The sequence below is a fragment of the Suricata suricatta genome, chromosome 4, assembly GCF_006229205.1.
Source record: "Suricata suricatta isolate VVHF042 chromosome 4, meerkat_22Aug2017_6uvM2_HiC, whole genome shotgun sequence".
In the NCBI taxonomy this organism is placed as follows: domain Eukaryota; kingdom Metazoa; phylum Chordata; class Mammalia; order Carnivora; family Herpestidae; genus Suricata; species Suricata suricatta.
In genome coordinates, this window is record NC_043703.1 from 9,048,940 (window position 1) to 9,064,040 (window position 15,101).

The 15,101-nt window shown below is 40.7% G+C and overlaps 1 protein-coding gene and 1 pseudogene across 1 annotated transcript in view; both read left to right on the forward strand.

The window, feature by feature from the left end:
* FGF14 (fibroblast growth factor 14) overlaps positions 1 to 15,101 on the forward strand; it is a 612,348-nt gene that overhangs the window by 98,486 nt on the left and 498,761 nt on the right. The window lies entirely within an intron of this gene.
* LOC115290939 lies at positions 10,540 to 10,636 on the forward strand (annotated as a pseudogene).

Consider the following 15,101-nt stretch of genomic DNA (forward strand, 5'->3'; position numbering starts at 1 on the left):
TAACTGTCAATTGGACTGTGTTTTCATATTTTTCTTAGTCATTATATATCAGTTACATTACGTGAAATTTTATTGAGAATCCTTTTGCAAAAGCCAGCTCCATATAAATATGTATAAGGGAGCTATTCTGCTCTAAAGTGCTACTTTAGGTTATAGATGTATCAGCATGGCTGAGGTAAATTAAACTTTTGACAACATGGGTATTTTGTCAATTAAGTAGATGGATGAGATGAAATATTTCAATAAGGTATTTGGCTTGAACTATTTGATTTGACCTGTGTACATTGAATCAAAGTGACCTAATGCTTGCCAGTTTTCTATTTTATTTTGAGGAAAGCCTGGAAAAAGGCAGTCACCTGTTTCTTTTGAAAATAATATCTTTACAATGGTTATCAATTTGAAATTTTGTTACGGTTGGGTGTGTGTACGTGTTTGCATGCATGTGCACATTGGTAGGGTGTCGGTGGAGTCTGGAGGTGAATATAGAATATAAAAGCTGTTAGCTCAGAGTGATTGGCAAAAGATCTCTAAAAACATTCTGTATGGGACTATGGCCAACATAAAAGACTGAAACGAAAAATATCGTTTTGAGGTCTAGTAATATATAACTTTAGTTAACAAATATGTAATGTGTCTCTTCTGGTGTGTGGTGCCATACTAGGTGCTGGGGCTATGGCAATTAAAAACAGATAAAAAAAATAAAGTTTTTATTGTCATGAGGTTCAAAATCCAACGGGGCTGTGAGCTAGAAGACAGAGTGCACGGATTTTGGTAGCGGACCACACGTGGGGGGCCTGGGGGCAGGGTGATAGAAGGTCGTACGGAAGTTTTGATCCTAAGCAGATGATGCTGACTTCCTTTATTTAGGGGAAACAGGAGGACTAAGAGTCTGGGGAAGATGCCGGTTTAGATGATGCATGGCTTGTTGAAGGGCCCACGCAGACATCTGTGTGGAAACGTCCAGTGGCATCCAGGCTGTCATGCTGCCGCTGCGGGTGTAGGGCAGGGAAGAAGGACGTGAGGAACCAACAAAGAAGCTTCAGGGGAGAGTTGAGTTATGAGCCGGGCTGTGACTCGAAGGCTGCCCCTGCATTTATAATACAGTCAGCACTCTGAAATCTAAAAAGTCTAACCAAACCTATGTGCATGCTGAAAATCGTAACCTTTAAACTTGCACAATGCTTAATCCTAGGAAGCATTGATTTCTGGATCTTCTGCACTGCTTTGTATTCCTAAGGGATAGTTAGCATCCATCCCGACTCCTCAATTTCTTTCTCAAGTGTATTTTTATAAATGTCCTATTTTTAAAATTACTCCTGTGATGCATATTCCAGACAGGACCCCACTGATTTTTAATATCTATTCGGTGAATAGCTGAATTTGAAAATAACCATTTAATTCCATTCTTTGTATCCTCAGGGCATCTTGCTGTTCTTTTGCTTAGAAAATTCTAACCGCTTGGTACCATTCAATTCTGATCAGAATGAGTTTTCTACTGACGTAGGAAAAAACAGCTTTGTCACCATCGTTGAAAAGATAGATTCTGTTGGGAAAGGTAAAGTATGTCTTAGTGAGCTTGTTCTCAGCACGATATGAGAAACAGATTCACATCCAGTGTCGTCCTCTGGTGCAGAATTTATCACCTAGAGGCCAAGAGAAAAGCATGTTGCATGTCACACTTAATCAGTACTCAGCTCCACGTCTAGACTTCTTTCAAAATAGACCCACTTAATTTTGAGGAAATGCTGTTGTTTTCCCGAACACTGAATTTATATTAAAACAAAAAGCTTCTTTTTTCTTGGGGATTTTGTCTTCAGCTTTCACTTGGGGCTTTTACATTGTTTCCTGAAGAAGGCACTTGAACGACTTTGTATCTTCGAGCCACACAGCATAATTAGGCAATTGCCCTTGTGTCTAGAGTCCATCAGAGGAAAAGGTGACAGTGTTTCACAATGGGCTCATTATAAAACAGTGCGAAATAAAAACCTGAACTTACCAGTTAAAGGAAAGCTGACAATGTGCTGTAAAATATTAATGCATAAAAGATGAAAGTAAAAATCATCCTCAGTAGAATGTCTTGGATAGTCATTTGGGATCAGGAGTAATTGGTTAATTGAAAAGACAAGTTAATGAAAAAAGCAGTAAAACAGGGCAATTATTAAAAGTGATACACATGTGCCTTAAACATTTCACTTTATATTAATGCTCATTCACCAATACTTTGACCCCCATGGGGCTTCTTTGATTGTGGTTGAACTGATTTGAGTTCTAGTAGAAATCACACCCATGATCTCTGATTTCTAATTTTGGTGCCTTTAAGTGGAGCAGAACTTGAAGGATGTAAGCAATCTGAGTGCAGAATCTTTCTTGATTTTCATGACATTTTCTTCCAATCTTTTATGGTATGAGAACACCCATTTTCAAAGTAGTATTTTTAGCCATTTGCCTTTATCAAATTTTTTTCAAATCAATCAATCTATTTTTTTCCCACAGAAATAGAACTCTCGCTTTTGCAGTTATGCTTGTGATTTCAAAAATAATTAAATTACACAGTTAAAGTAACAAGGCCAACTTGTATACATAAGACTAGGGGCACACACTGGTGAGAGCAGACGTCCACTGCGTGGGCCGTCTGTGAGGTCATTCCGGCGCATGGGCTTTCCATGGCTGCCCTCACAGTCCTCCTTAAAGCAGAAGAAATACAAAAATAGTTGCTTAGTTGAATTATTCTGATCCACAGATATCAGTAGAATAGAAGGAGAAGCTTTTTAATTTTTTAATTAAAAATTTTTTTTTAAATGTTTTAAATATTTATTTATTTTTTGAGAGAGAGACACACACACAGAGTATGAGCAGGGGAGGATCAGAGAGAGAGGGAGACACAGAATCCAAAGCAGGCTCCAGGCTTTGAGCTGTCAGCACAGAGCCCGACATGGGGCTTGAACCCACGAACCATGAGATCATGACCTGAGCTGAAATCAGCCATTTAACCAACTGAGCCACCCAGGTGCCCCTATTTTTAAGAAGACTTTTATTTCAGAATAGTTTCAGGTTTACAGAAGAGTCACAAAAATAGTACAGGGAATTCTACACACCCTGGTCTCCCCTACTTAGCCTCTCATCAGTGTGGTGCCTCTGTGACCATTGATGAGCTAATATTGATACACTATTTTTAATGCAAATCTGTATTTTATTAGGATATTATTAGTTTTTATCTAATGTTCTTTTTCTCTTCTTGGACCCCATCCAAGATATCACATCACATTTACTAATCACATCTCCTCAGGCTTGTCTACAATGGGGCAAATTTTCTGTTTTTTTTTTATTTTTTAATTTTTTTAATTTTAAATTTTTATTTTTGAGGGACAGAAAGAGAGAGAGGGAGACACAGAATCTGAAGACAGGCTCCAGGCTCTGAGCTAGCTGTCAGCACAGATCCTGATGCGGGGCTCAAACCCACGAACTGTGAGATCTGACCTGAGCCAAAGCCAGATGCTCAACTGACTGAGCCACCCAGGCGCCCCAAACTTTCTCTGTTTTTGATGGACTTGACAGTTTTGAGGGATGCTGATTTGGTGGAGGACACAATTTGGGTTAATCTGATATTTTCCTCACATTTAGTCTAGGGTTATGGGTTTTTGGGAGGAAGGTTCCAGATGTAAGGTGCCATTTTCATCACATCGTATGCAGGGTACCTATCAATACTACCAATATGACTTAATCCTGTCGATGTTGACCTTCATCACCTGGCACAGGTAGTAGTCAGACTTCGCCCAGTGGCCTCTGGGGATTGTTATACTCAGACGGTTTAACAGTAGTTAAATTCTTTCATCCATGTTCTCCTCTTGATAGAATTAGGCAGTTTGGCCTCTTGATGAGGATTTTGTGACTAGCTAAAGAAATACACTTAATGTCATCTCAGCAATACTACTGAATTCCAATTTTGCTGTCTTGTTTTACATTTCTTGAGCTTCAGTATCTGACGGAAGGAAACACAGGCACCAATTGGAAGGAAAATGGCGTGCTGCGGTCACACACTTGTGCTTCTGTAGTTGTATGCTTCTGGGTTCCAAACTCGAGACTAAATTTACCATCCCTTCGTTCAGTTTTATTTCATCTGTGGTTAGCATTTATGGAAATTAAATATTTTTCTGCTCCTAAGTGTATTTAGGAAAAATGTACTTGATAATCACCTTGCAGCATGTCAGTGGATGGCCAGACCAACTAATCATTGATAAGTTCACTGCCATATTTGCAGACCAAGTAATTCCAATATGGTGTAGGGACATGGAAAATAATTCCAATATGGTGTAGGGACATGGAAAATAATTCCAATATGGCATAGGGACATGGAAAATAATTCCAATATGGCATAGGGACATGGAAAATAATTCCAATAAGGTGTAGGGACCTGGAAAGTAATCCGAGTGTGGTGTAGGGTGATGGAAAGTAATCCTAGTGTGGTGTGGGGAGAAAGTTTGTGCCATCAACCTAAGCCACAAATCACAATGGCTCCTATCTCATACTTGGTAGAAGTCACACAAAACCTGAGAAGAAATCTTTTAATAAGGAATCAGACTCCTATACTATGTCAATCTATTGGAAACATTTTAATATAGAACACAAAGAGATCTCTAAAACCCAGAGACCATCTGTTGCCTTTGTGGCCTGGAGATATCATAAGGATATTACACAGACTTCCTTTTACTTAAGTTTTTATGATGAGGATGTGACAACTTTTCATTTTAGAAATGACACTCATTTACCTTACTTAAACAATAATGGCTTCCTAACTCTCAAGAAAGAACAGGAAGTGTGGTCCTGGCAATTTAAACATGCGCCTACGTTGTCCATAGGCAGATGAGGTCAAGGACAATTCTTTCCAGGTTTTCTCATCTATGACCCAGAGGACTTTTTTTTCAGTCACATCTTGGCTGAATATGGAACTCACTCGTGGGTTGCCCCAATATCTACATTGTACAGACAGCTTCAGTGTGAACTTGACCTGAAGCTGCTGAATGAGTGAATAGCTTACTGCCCATTCAGGCATTATTTTTCTATTTCTACATTGTTTTGGTTCCCTGCCCCTCACTAGGATATTTGCTTTCGCTGCTGTGGTAGTGTGACATGTTTGGGGGGAGGCAGCATGCACTGTAAAAACACGTAGGAAGGGAAATCCTAAGGCCTGGGTTTTACAGGTCCCGCTAACACATCCAATTTATGACCCTGGGCATGATCCTAACCTTTGACTCCCAATTTCCTGCCGGAGGAGGAAGAGAGGTGATAGCTGCCTCGCCCCTACCTTCAGGAAGGCGGTTTCAGGACCCAGTGCATGGTCATTGTGCAAATGGATTATTAGCCACACAGGGCTGGACAGTGAAAGGAAGAGAATGAATGGAAGTCTGCAGGGCTTTTCTACCTATACCAGGACTAGTGATCACAGCACAGGGCGTGTGAAGACTTGTGCTATCAGAACAGTGAATCAGAAGGGCGGAGTGAATTTATCCATGCTCTCGGACATCTCCAGGCCCAGAGTTTAGATGACAAGCGCACTCCAGTGGCATCAGAGCCCCCGAGAAGTGCAATTCGTTAACAAAACCATGATGACAATAATCATGATGATTAGGAACCTACTATAGTAAAAGAAAGTTGGGCAACACGATGTTTAGGATTCTTCCTTCTCTTAAGTTTCTACAGATGGCCAACTTAAAATAATCAAGCCAATGACTTAAACTGAAGTAATCTGTAGACCCATGGGGAGAGAAACAAATTAAAGTTGGTATATTAAAATACTTTGAATAATATGTATTCACATTTAAAAAATATCCACTTTTAAGATGCAAATAGGAACACAGAGCTCCCTAGGCACCAGATACAGTCCTAGGAGCCCCCCTAACTTATCTGTCCCCAGCACAACCTTGGGAGGATGAGGGAACTGAGGCACAGAGGGAGGAAGTAACTATACTGAAAAAAAACCAGCTGGTTTTGGGGAGCCAGCACTTGGACAAAGGTAGTCAACATAATAAATATGAAACAAAAATTAAGTGGGGAAGATGTACTAATCGATCCAAGGAAAAGAAGTAGCTGATCAATTAGAAAAATACTGGAAATTAAAAGAGAAGGAGGAGCTAACACAGAAACTATGCAAATGTTCAAGCACAAATGAGAAAGTGTGAGACAAGGGAACACCGTGGTGTTGAGGGAACGTCTTTGAGACTAATATTTGGAATGCACTTATTTTTAAAGTTGGTATTAGATAATTCACTGCTAATATTTGAGAATTTTTTAGCTAAGGCAGTTCTAATAGTTATCCAAATTGTATTCAGGAACAGATAGGTTTTCTTGCTTTGTTTTTGTTTGCTTTTTAAATCTGCCTCTGAAGAAAGACTAGTGGAAAACAAAAATTAAGCAGTGGAGACAGGGGCTACTATTTTAAGAAAATTGGTTATTAAAAATTAATGGTAAATGCATTTTATTATATTAAGTGGATATGCTTTCTCATTGACTTTAGTACTTTATTATTTTTAAGTTTATTGTGTGAGAGAGAAAGAGAGAGAAAGAGAGAGAGAGGAGAATGAGCAGTGAGGGGTCAGAGAGAGAGGGAGGGAGAGGATCCCAAATAGGGGCTCAAACTTACAAATTGTGAGATCATGACTTGAGCCCAAATCAAGAGTCAGATGCTTAACCGACTGAGCCACCCAGACGCCCCTGACTTGAGTGCTTGAATTGTTCCAGATCATTCTTAAATGAATGCCATATGGTTTTGACTAAAGAAACCACTGGAATTGCAATCACATAAAAAATTGCTATGCTCCATTTGTTAATAACTTTTTTTCTGGCATTTGTGGCTCTTGAGGGTTTATTTTCTTCAGATTTCAAGTTTCTACCTCGCGATCTCTCTCCTTGAATGCACACGAGCAATCGCTGTGCCTACGGCAGGTTGCATGATGTTTGTCCCCTCTGCGCACTCAATTTGTGTATTATTGTATCACATGACATTTTGAATCAAGTGCTGCTAGTACCAAGCTGCCATCAGCAGCTGATGCCAAAAATATTCATTAGAAACCTTCTCAGCACGCAAGTGAGAGCACTTCAAATCCCAGAGACCGAATTTCCAGCCTTTCTGCTTTTCTTTCTTTTGCATATTATACAGCAAAATGGATGCAAAACAAAAGGAGGCTTATTAGAAAAGAATGCCGTGGTAAAATACTGTAAAACATGCAATTCATGGCTCACAAAGGTCGCATGAAATTCAGCACCACATTATGGGCACCACCTTAGAGGCCCTGCCTCTCTTGTCTTGTCTCAAGTGGCACCTTTTTTCAGTGTTTGGTTTCATCAGGTGTTTGTTATTTCCACCTCTGGAAGTAAGCAGTCCCCCACTGGAGAGTCAGGAAATGATGTATGCACCTGCATCGCCTTCGCTCTGGCCCTTGATGGGAATAGGCCAGTCGGGACGCACTCAGTCCTTGAGGTAGTAGCAAGGGGCGTGGAAGGCGCGGAAGGTTCCCTCCTCTAAAGGAGGACAGTTAAAAACATAAATCCAATCAGGAAGTTTTGTCATTTTCTAATATTAAGAATGCTGAGCCTGCAACCATCAGCAAATTTCTTATACGTTAATTCATTTTACAAAGTGAACGCTGAGACTCAGTAGCCAGCTGACGGGGTGCCAGGAAATGTCACGGCAGAGAAGAGGGAGCCTTCAGAAGCGGTTTCCAACACCCGACCTCCCTCTGCAGGAAGAAGCATGGAGCCTGTTGACGGTGGGTTGTGGATGGAAAAGTGGGGTTGGCAGGGGACCACAATGTGTGGATTCTTTTCCTACTTCCTGGAAAGCTGCCTCCCTGGTTTGCCGACCCCGGAGAGACCATGAGCAAAGGGCTGGCCCTGGGCAAAGGTCATTTTCATCTCAGGCTGATGAGTCCATACCATGTGCCTCTGATATCTGCAACTTCGGCTCAGAGCACTGTGCACTCAGTCTCCCAGAGAAAGCCAAAGGCACATGTGTCCACTGAAGAAACCAGAGCCGTTGTGTGGTCTGCCGTGCTCCCAAGAGATGCCAGAACCACACTGGGCTCCCGTCACGGTCTTCCGCTCTACCTGCCCTGCCATTCATTGTGTTGGTTGACTCCATGCTTTAAAAAAATGTGTGCTTATGGAGATGTTTCTTATCTTACTGAGCCTCAAGCTATTGCTGTAGGTACAGTGATAGTTTCTGTCTGGTGTATGTTTTGCTAACTATTTTTAATGTTTATTTTTGAGAGAGAGAGAGAGAGCGTGAGTGAGGGAAGGGCAGAGAAAGAGAAGGAGACACAGCATCGGAAACAGGCATCAGGCTCTGAGCTGTCAGCACAGAGCCTGACATGGGGCTTGAACTTGGGAAGGGCGAGATCATGACCTAGGCTGAAGTCAGACGCTTAACCAACTGAGTCACCCAGGGGCCCTTCTTTTGCTGACTTTTGGCTTGGCAATCACAAAGTCTTACCCAAGCCTTCATGTCTGCTGGGTACTTAGCATGTATGTGGTACCGTAGTAAATACTCCATGTCTGGAAACCCAGAGAAAGCTGATGTGCTGATCCTTTAAGAAATAATAATCTAATCTTACCTACGGAAGTGGTTTGGAATACTAATCTCACCTTTTCCTGGTACATTTGAAATTCTGGAAGATAATAGCGTGAAAGATTTACCCTCGAGAAGAATAATACATTTGAATCTTCTGCTTTGAAAACACATAGAAATTTCCATATTTATTTTGCTCTGGAGTGCTTATGAGGAAATGTTTGGCAGGTAAAATTTGACTTCCTTTAAACTCCATGAGTTGTTGCTGGTTTGTTTAAACTCACGGAAAACAGACCTTTTATTAACAACAACACAGCCCCACAAAATTGAGGGCCATCGGTGGAATATTATCATGCTATATTCAAAAAAAACCTATCCATGGATTTCTGGCGTGACAAAAGGTTTAAAAATGGGAAGGCCAGTCTAGTATTGACCACTGACTCATGTGAACTCATCAGACAGACGGCTGGAGAACAAGTGTGCACCAGCTCTGGTCAGCCGGTCGATCCGCAGCAGTTGGGACTGGGTGACCCAGGTCACAAGCCAGACTGGCTCTGAATCAGATAACCGTGGAGTCAGCATTCATGTGCTGAGTCACTGCAGCGACTCTGAAGTACTTCTCTCCCCTTTCAAGCCCCTCCAAGTTGTGGACAGAGAAGCCCGAGTGGAAGGCACAAGGGTGCCCCGGGTCCCACACTGCTGATCATGGTGGTCAGAACCACAATGAGGGGTGGACACCCACTTGGGACCTTGAATCCTTCCAGGTGCACTGTGGCCATCTGCTTCTGAGCTGTCTCTCTCTCTCTCTCTTTTTTTTTTTTTTTTGCCAGCCTCATCCTTAGGATCCCATTATATTCTCATTAGATTCTTGAAATTTTGGCCTCAGTTTCTCCGGCATAGCTTGATGTCATGTGTGGCCCCTTAGCTTGGTAGTTGATGATTATCTGGTTTTAGAAAGTTTTGTCAATCTATTTCTTTTTGTTTATATTTATTTATTTTGGCAAATAGATAACAGTCTTTTCTTTTTAATTAAAAAATTTTTTTAACATTTATTTATTTTTGAGAGACAGAGAGACAGAGTTTGAACATGGGAGGGGCAGAGAGAGAGACACACAGAATCCGAAGCAGGTTCCAGGCTCTGAGCTGTCAGCACAGAGCCTGACTCGAGGCTCAAACTCAGAAACAGTGAGATCATGACCTGAGCCAAAGTCAGCCACCCAACCGACTGAGCCACCCAGATGCCCCTAGGTAGCAGATTCTTGAGACAGAGAAGCAACAAACTCCACTAGGCTTCTCTTAGCAACACCGTGTGATCTTCCCCAGTTTTCTTCTCCCAAACCTTCCGTATTCACGGCTCTCAGTGGACACAGAGGAACTTGCTAGCATGTTCAGAAGATGCAGAAGCTTTCTCTGTTCTGAAGATAAGGTCAAGCCCAGTGCACAAGATGCCCCAAAATTCATAAATTTCAAAAGGAGAAAAATGCTTAGTTTGACCTTTTAAAAGATAGTTCACATAGGAATGTAGGAAATGCATGAGGCTATTTTGAGTTAGTGAGTCGGTAAGTACTTTCTCACAGTTTGTAGCCAAAAAGTTAGAGAATCTGTATCAATCACCTTTTTTAGCAAGAGCATCTATTTTTATTTTATTTTTTACTGCTTTTAGAATCAGGCCTAAGAAAACATGCAGCTTACTACAAAATAGTATTGTTCCATTTCAACCCTCTCTTGTTTTGATGTTTAAAGAATTTTATATGAGGGGTGCCTGTGTGGCTCAGTCGGTTGAGAGTCTGACTTTGACTCAGGTGATGATCTCTTGGGTCTGTGAATTTGAGCCCGATGTCAGGCTCTGTGCTGACAGCTGGGAGCCTGGAGCCTGCTTCAGAATCTGTCTCCCTCTCTCTCTGCCCCTCCTCTGCTGGTGCTCCATCTCTCTCTCTGTCAAAAAAAAGGAAAAATTAAAAATTTTTTTATGTGAGCACTTGCTTTGGCAGCACATATACTAAAATTGGAACAATACAGAGACGATTAGCATGGCCCAAAGATGACAGGCAAAATTTTTATGTGAAAGTGATATAAAGTGAAAAAAATGATGTTGTTTTCTCAAATGTGATTGGTCAGATAACTTCTATTTGATTTCTGCAACAGTGTATGTCCCACTAAAGGACAATTACCAACTATGCAGGTCCACATAGGCCAAGCAGTATGCACTCAGTACTTTCTGCCGCTGCTAGGTTGTCTCTAGGGCTGGTGACCACTGTGTAGAGTAAAACAATGATGTGATTTAAAGAGGGGGGGTGGGGTGGCACAAGGCAGTGAAACTGCTAGGGAGGGGTGACCTAGGCCTTGGACAAGGTTGTCCCCTATCACTCAGTCCAGACATAAGTTCATGATCACAGCCAAGTTTCACATATGCAGAGAAACACTATCCCACATGTAGGCCGATTCACGGACAGCACTGGAATACAATGGAAAAATTGGTGGCTGGCAGAAAACCAAAGTTGATCGGGTCCAGAGAGCCAAAGATGAGCTCTTGAGCTCAGGGGTTGGGGACTCCTGTGTCCAGAGGCTGGGCTGGCAGAGGAGCAGGTGGGGAGGAACTGTGCCACGGGGCTGACCTTGGCACTTCCGGGCACTGCAACGGGAAAAGAGAACTGACAAATTCAGAGTATAGGGAAAAATGTTGAAGGGAGCACACTTATGAAAATGAGAAAAGACACCACCCATTCATGTATACAAAATGATAGAAATATATTTTACTCCATCAATAAGCAGAAAGTACTTACTGTAACTACAGTGTGAGGAGGTGACTATTTAAAAGTTGCATAATACTTTTCTTCTGAAGGATTTGAAGTACTTTTGTTTTGATTCTCTAAGTGTTATTATTGGTGGTAGGGGTGCCTGGGTGGCTCAGTCGGTTAAGTGTCCAACTCTTGATTTCAGCTTAGGTCATGGTCTCCCAGTTCGTGAGCTCAAGCCCCGTGTTGGGTTCTGTGCCGACAGTGCAGAGCCTGCCTGGGGATTCTCTCTCTCCCTCTCTCCGCTCCTTCCCCACTTGCTCTCTCTGTCTCTCAAAATGAATAAATAAACGTAAAGAATATAAATGTTATAAAGGAGTAGTTAAAAAAAAAAGGAAGCCAATATCTTGGCCTGCATTTAGAGTTAATACAAAAAAGAATCAGTGTGAATTTAGCTTTGGACTTTGAATCAGTTTCCCTCTTAATTACAGAGAATATGAAGATATGTGAGACTATCAACTGTCCTATTTATGGCAGATTGTCTTCGTGAGTTTGCAACACTCTGTATTTTGCAGGCCGACATGAACATGGGCCACTTTCTCAGTCTTTCCTCATCATGACAGACGATATTAAAAAGCTAGATAAAACAAAATTATTGTTTCAAAGTGGTGTGGATAGAAAATAAAATGCCAGGGTAATGTACAAGAGCCTTTGAATTTTTAGATTAGTAGACAGGTTCAACTTGAAAGAGTACTTTATCCTTCGATGCAAACTTTTTTTTATCATCCATCCTCAAAAGATTTTGGTTCGTTTGTGTAACTTCAAAAGATTCTCATTTATTCTCTGATCAAACAATTATCGAATGCCTAGAATGTGCCAGGCACTGTGCCTGATGCTTGGTGTGGAGGATGATGAGTTTCTAGCATGCTCAAACAGTGGGAAGACAGAGGGGAATGATGGAACTTCTAGCAACCAAAGAATTATTCTCCCAAAAATAAAATTTTGTGAGGGGGTGAGTAGTTTAATGGGGGAAGTAAAAAGTCTAATATTTTATGCATTGTAACAATAATTTGATAAGTCTTTCATTTTTCAAATTCTATTTGGTGTATTTTTGTGTCATCTTGGCCATTTATATTAAAAGCAAGAGCATTCTCAAAATTAAGCAATCAGTGTTAGACATTTGATCAACTGAGATCTTTTCTCATTATAGAGCTATACATTGTTAGGGGACCTGCCCTATAGTTCTGGTCTGAAATTTAAATGAATACAAGTAAAAAAGTATTTGAAGAGGAGAAGAATAAAAAGAATGTGGCATCAGCAGAGATGTTTTCATGAAGAATTACCAAATGATTTACATGTCTACTTTAAAAAAAAATTTATAATAGTTTATTATCAAATTGGTTTCCATATAACACCCAGTGCTTCTCCCCACAAGTGCCCCTCTCCATGACCATTACCCCCTTCCCCCCACCTTCAGTCCTTGGTTCGTTTTCAGTATTCAATAGTCTCTCCTGATTTGTGTCCCTTGATCTTTTTTAAGCAGTTTCTATGAAACAGATTTGTTCATTGTGATTATATTCCAAATAGTGTCATAATAAGCTAAGGTGGCCTGGATGTCTAGGATCCAGTGACATTTAACTTCACAGTCTTAGAGTAATGCCAGCAGAACACACGCAAGCATGTGGTTTACATATGCAACGTCTTCAGAAAGGTCAAAGCAAACCCAGAATATGTTGATGCAAAGGGACTTGGTAGCCTTGAGTTACAAGCCTTCTTCCTAATTGCTATCATGTGAAAATTCAAATTTATGAACTGTTGGCAGCTATGTGTCAGAGATAGAGAAGACCGACTAGGACCAAAACATATGCCATGTGCCCTCCCCAGGTGTGAAGGAAGGAAGAACATGTTTGCCTTTGTTAGAAAGGAATCCCAGGGGGTAGCGTTTGTAGCGTGGGTTCTGAGGAATTACACAACGTGGTTGAGGCACTTTATATTGTTAACTGTTATTCATTTAAATAACAAATACTAGATTGTAATCATAATCTTTTGTTGTTGATTCCACAATTTCTGACTCAACAGTGAAGGAATTTATCAAGATTTATTGAGCACTTTTTTGTGGACCACACATGAATGGGTTGATGGAAAAAGCAGGGTAACACATAAATTATGGTTTCCATTGACAAATATCATTTAACAAATATCCCTTAGGCATTTTGTACGAGTGAACTGCCCAATGAGCATTATGCATGATAGAGGTAAGTAACTATGTGGTCTTTTTTGGGCACAGAGATTTGCCAGGTGAGATGCTCATGCAGAAAAACAAAACATTTCAATGAAATGACTGTGTGCAATATACAGATAATAAATATTGTGGCTATTTTCTTCTTTAAAAGGAAAAGAGGGATTTTATGGAAGACAAGTAACTTCATCAGTTTCTGTGTGATGGGGACACTCTGAGGAGCAGGGGATTTCTTTCAAGGGGGGTCAGAGGAGCAACAGTGGAAGAAACGGAATAGCTCATTTTTTAAATTTAAAATCGAGGGGAGGAAATGCTCATCATGCAGTCAGAAGAGAGGGTGTAGACTTGTTTGGTTAGGGTATACACAGTGATCGTCTAGGATCCTCAGTCCCTTAAATTAAAACATCCACAAGTGAGTGTACCAAACTCCACCTATAAGGTTGGAGCCTGTCCTAGACAATGAGACCAATTTTGTCCTCAGTCAGAGAATGTTCTAAGAATCTTCTAACCCATGGTTCAGAGACATACAGTCTAGTTTTTTGTGTGTTTTTGTTTTGTTTTGTTTTGTGTTTTTTTCCTTCTGCTGCCGCTTTGCTGTTGAACCCTGAAGCGTTTCCTCTCCTGATCCTTTAGCAATTCCCTTCCTTGGATCACCAGTCTGCAACCACCACTGTTTGCCTTGAAGTCTCTACATTGGCCTCATGCCCTGAGGTACTGGCTGCTGTAACTCTGGGCAAATTACTTACCCTCTCTTTGCTTCCATTGTATCATTTGTAAAATGGGAATAAAAATAGTTCCTACCTTATTGGAAGTTATAAGTGTTAAGAACATTTAGAACGGTGCCTGGAACTCACTAAGCACTGTGAAAGGTACGAAAGAATATCAAAGTATTATTTTGGCTTATTTATTTATTTATTTATTTATTTATTTATTTATTTATGTTTATTTAACTTAGAGAGAGAGAGAGAGAGACATAGGGAAAGAATCCCAAGCAGACTCCATGTTACCTGTGCAGAGCCCACTGTGGGGTTGGAACTCATGAACCATGAGATCATGATCTGAGTGGAAACCAAGGGTCGATGCTTAACTGATTGAGCCCCCCGGGCACCCCTTGGCTGGTTTATAAAGGTCTGGCTTGTCTATTCCCTGATTAAACACAGGCCTAAAGGAGTTAATGAAGAAAGTCATTAGAAATGTAGGAATATAGTGACTGTACTCTCAGTCTAAAAACAAACTAAAGAAAAATTCTATGCAAAGATGGTGTGATAGTAATTCTTAGTGTAACTCTCCAAGTTATTCAGAAACCAAGTCTATTGTTGATCTGATAAAAATATGAACAAGCATTTATCACACTAGTGATTAACCTACTCTGCTTATGGAAATACATGTGTGTAAAGAATTCCAGGAAAAGTGACTTTTCATCAGAAAAACAGCTACCATGACCATATTTCATATAATACACACATGCACAATCTAGAAATTCTTCTTAAGGAAGTAGTGAAATAGCCCTTGAAGCAACATTCATAACCAAAAGAAAGTTTTTAATCTGGGCACCAAGAACACTCAT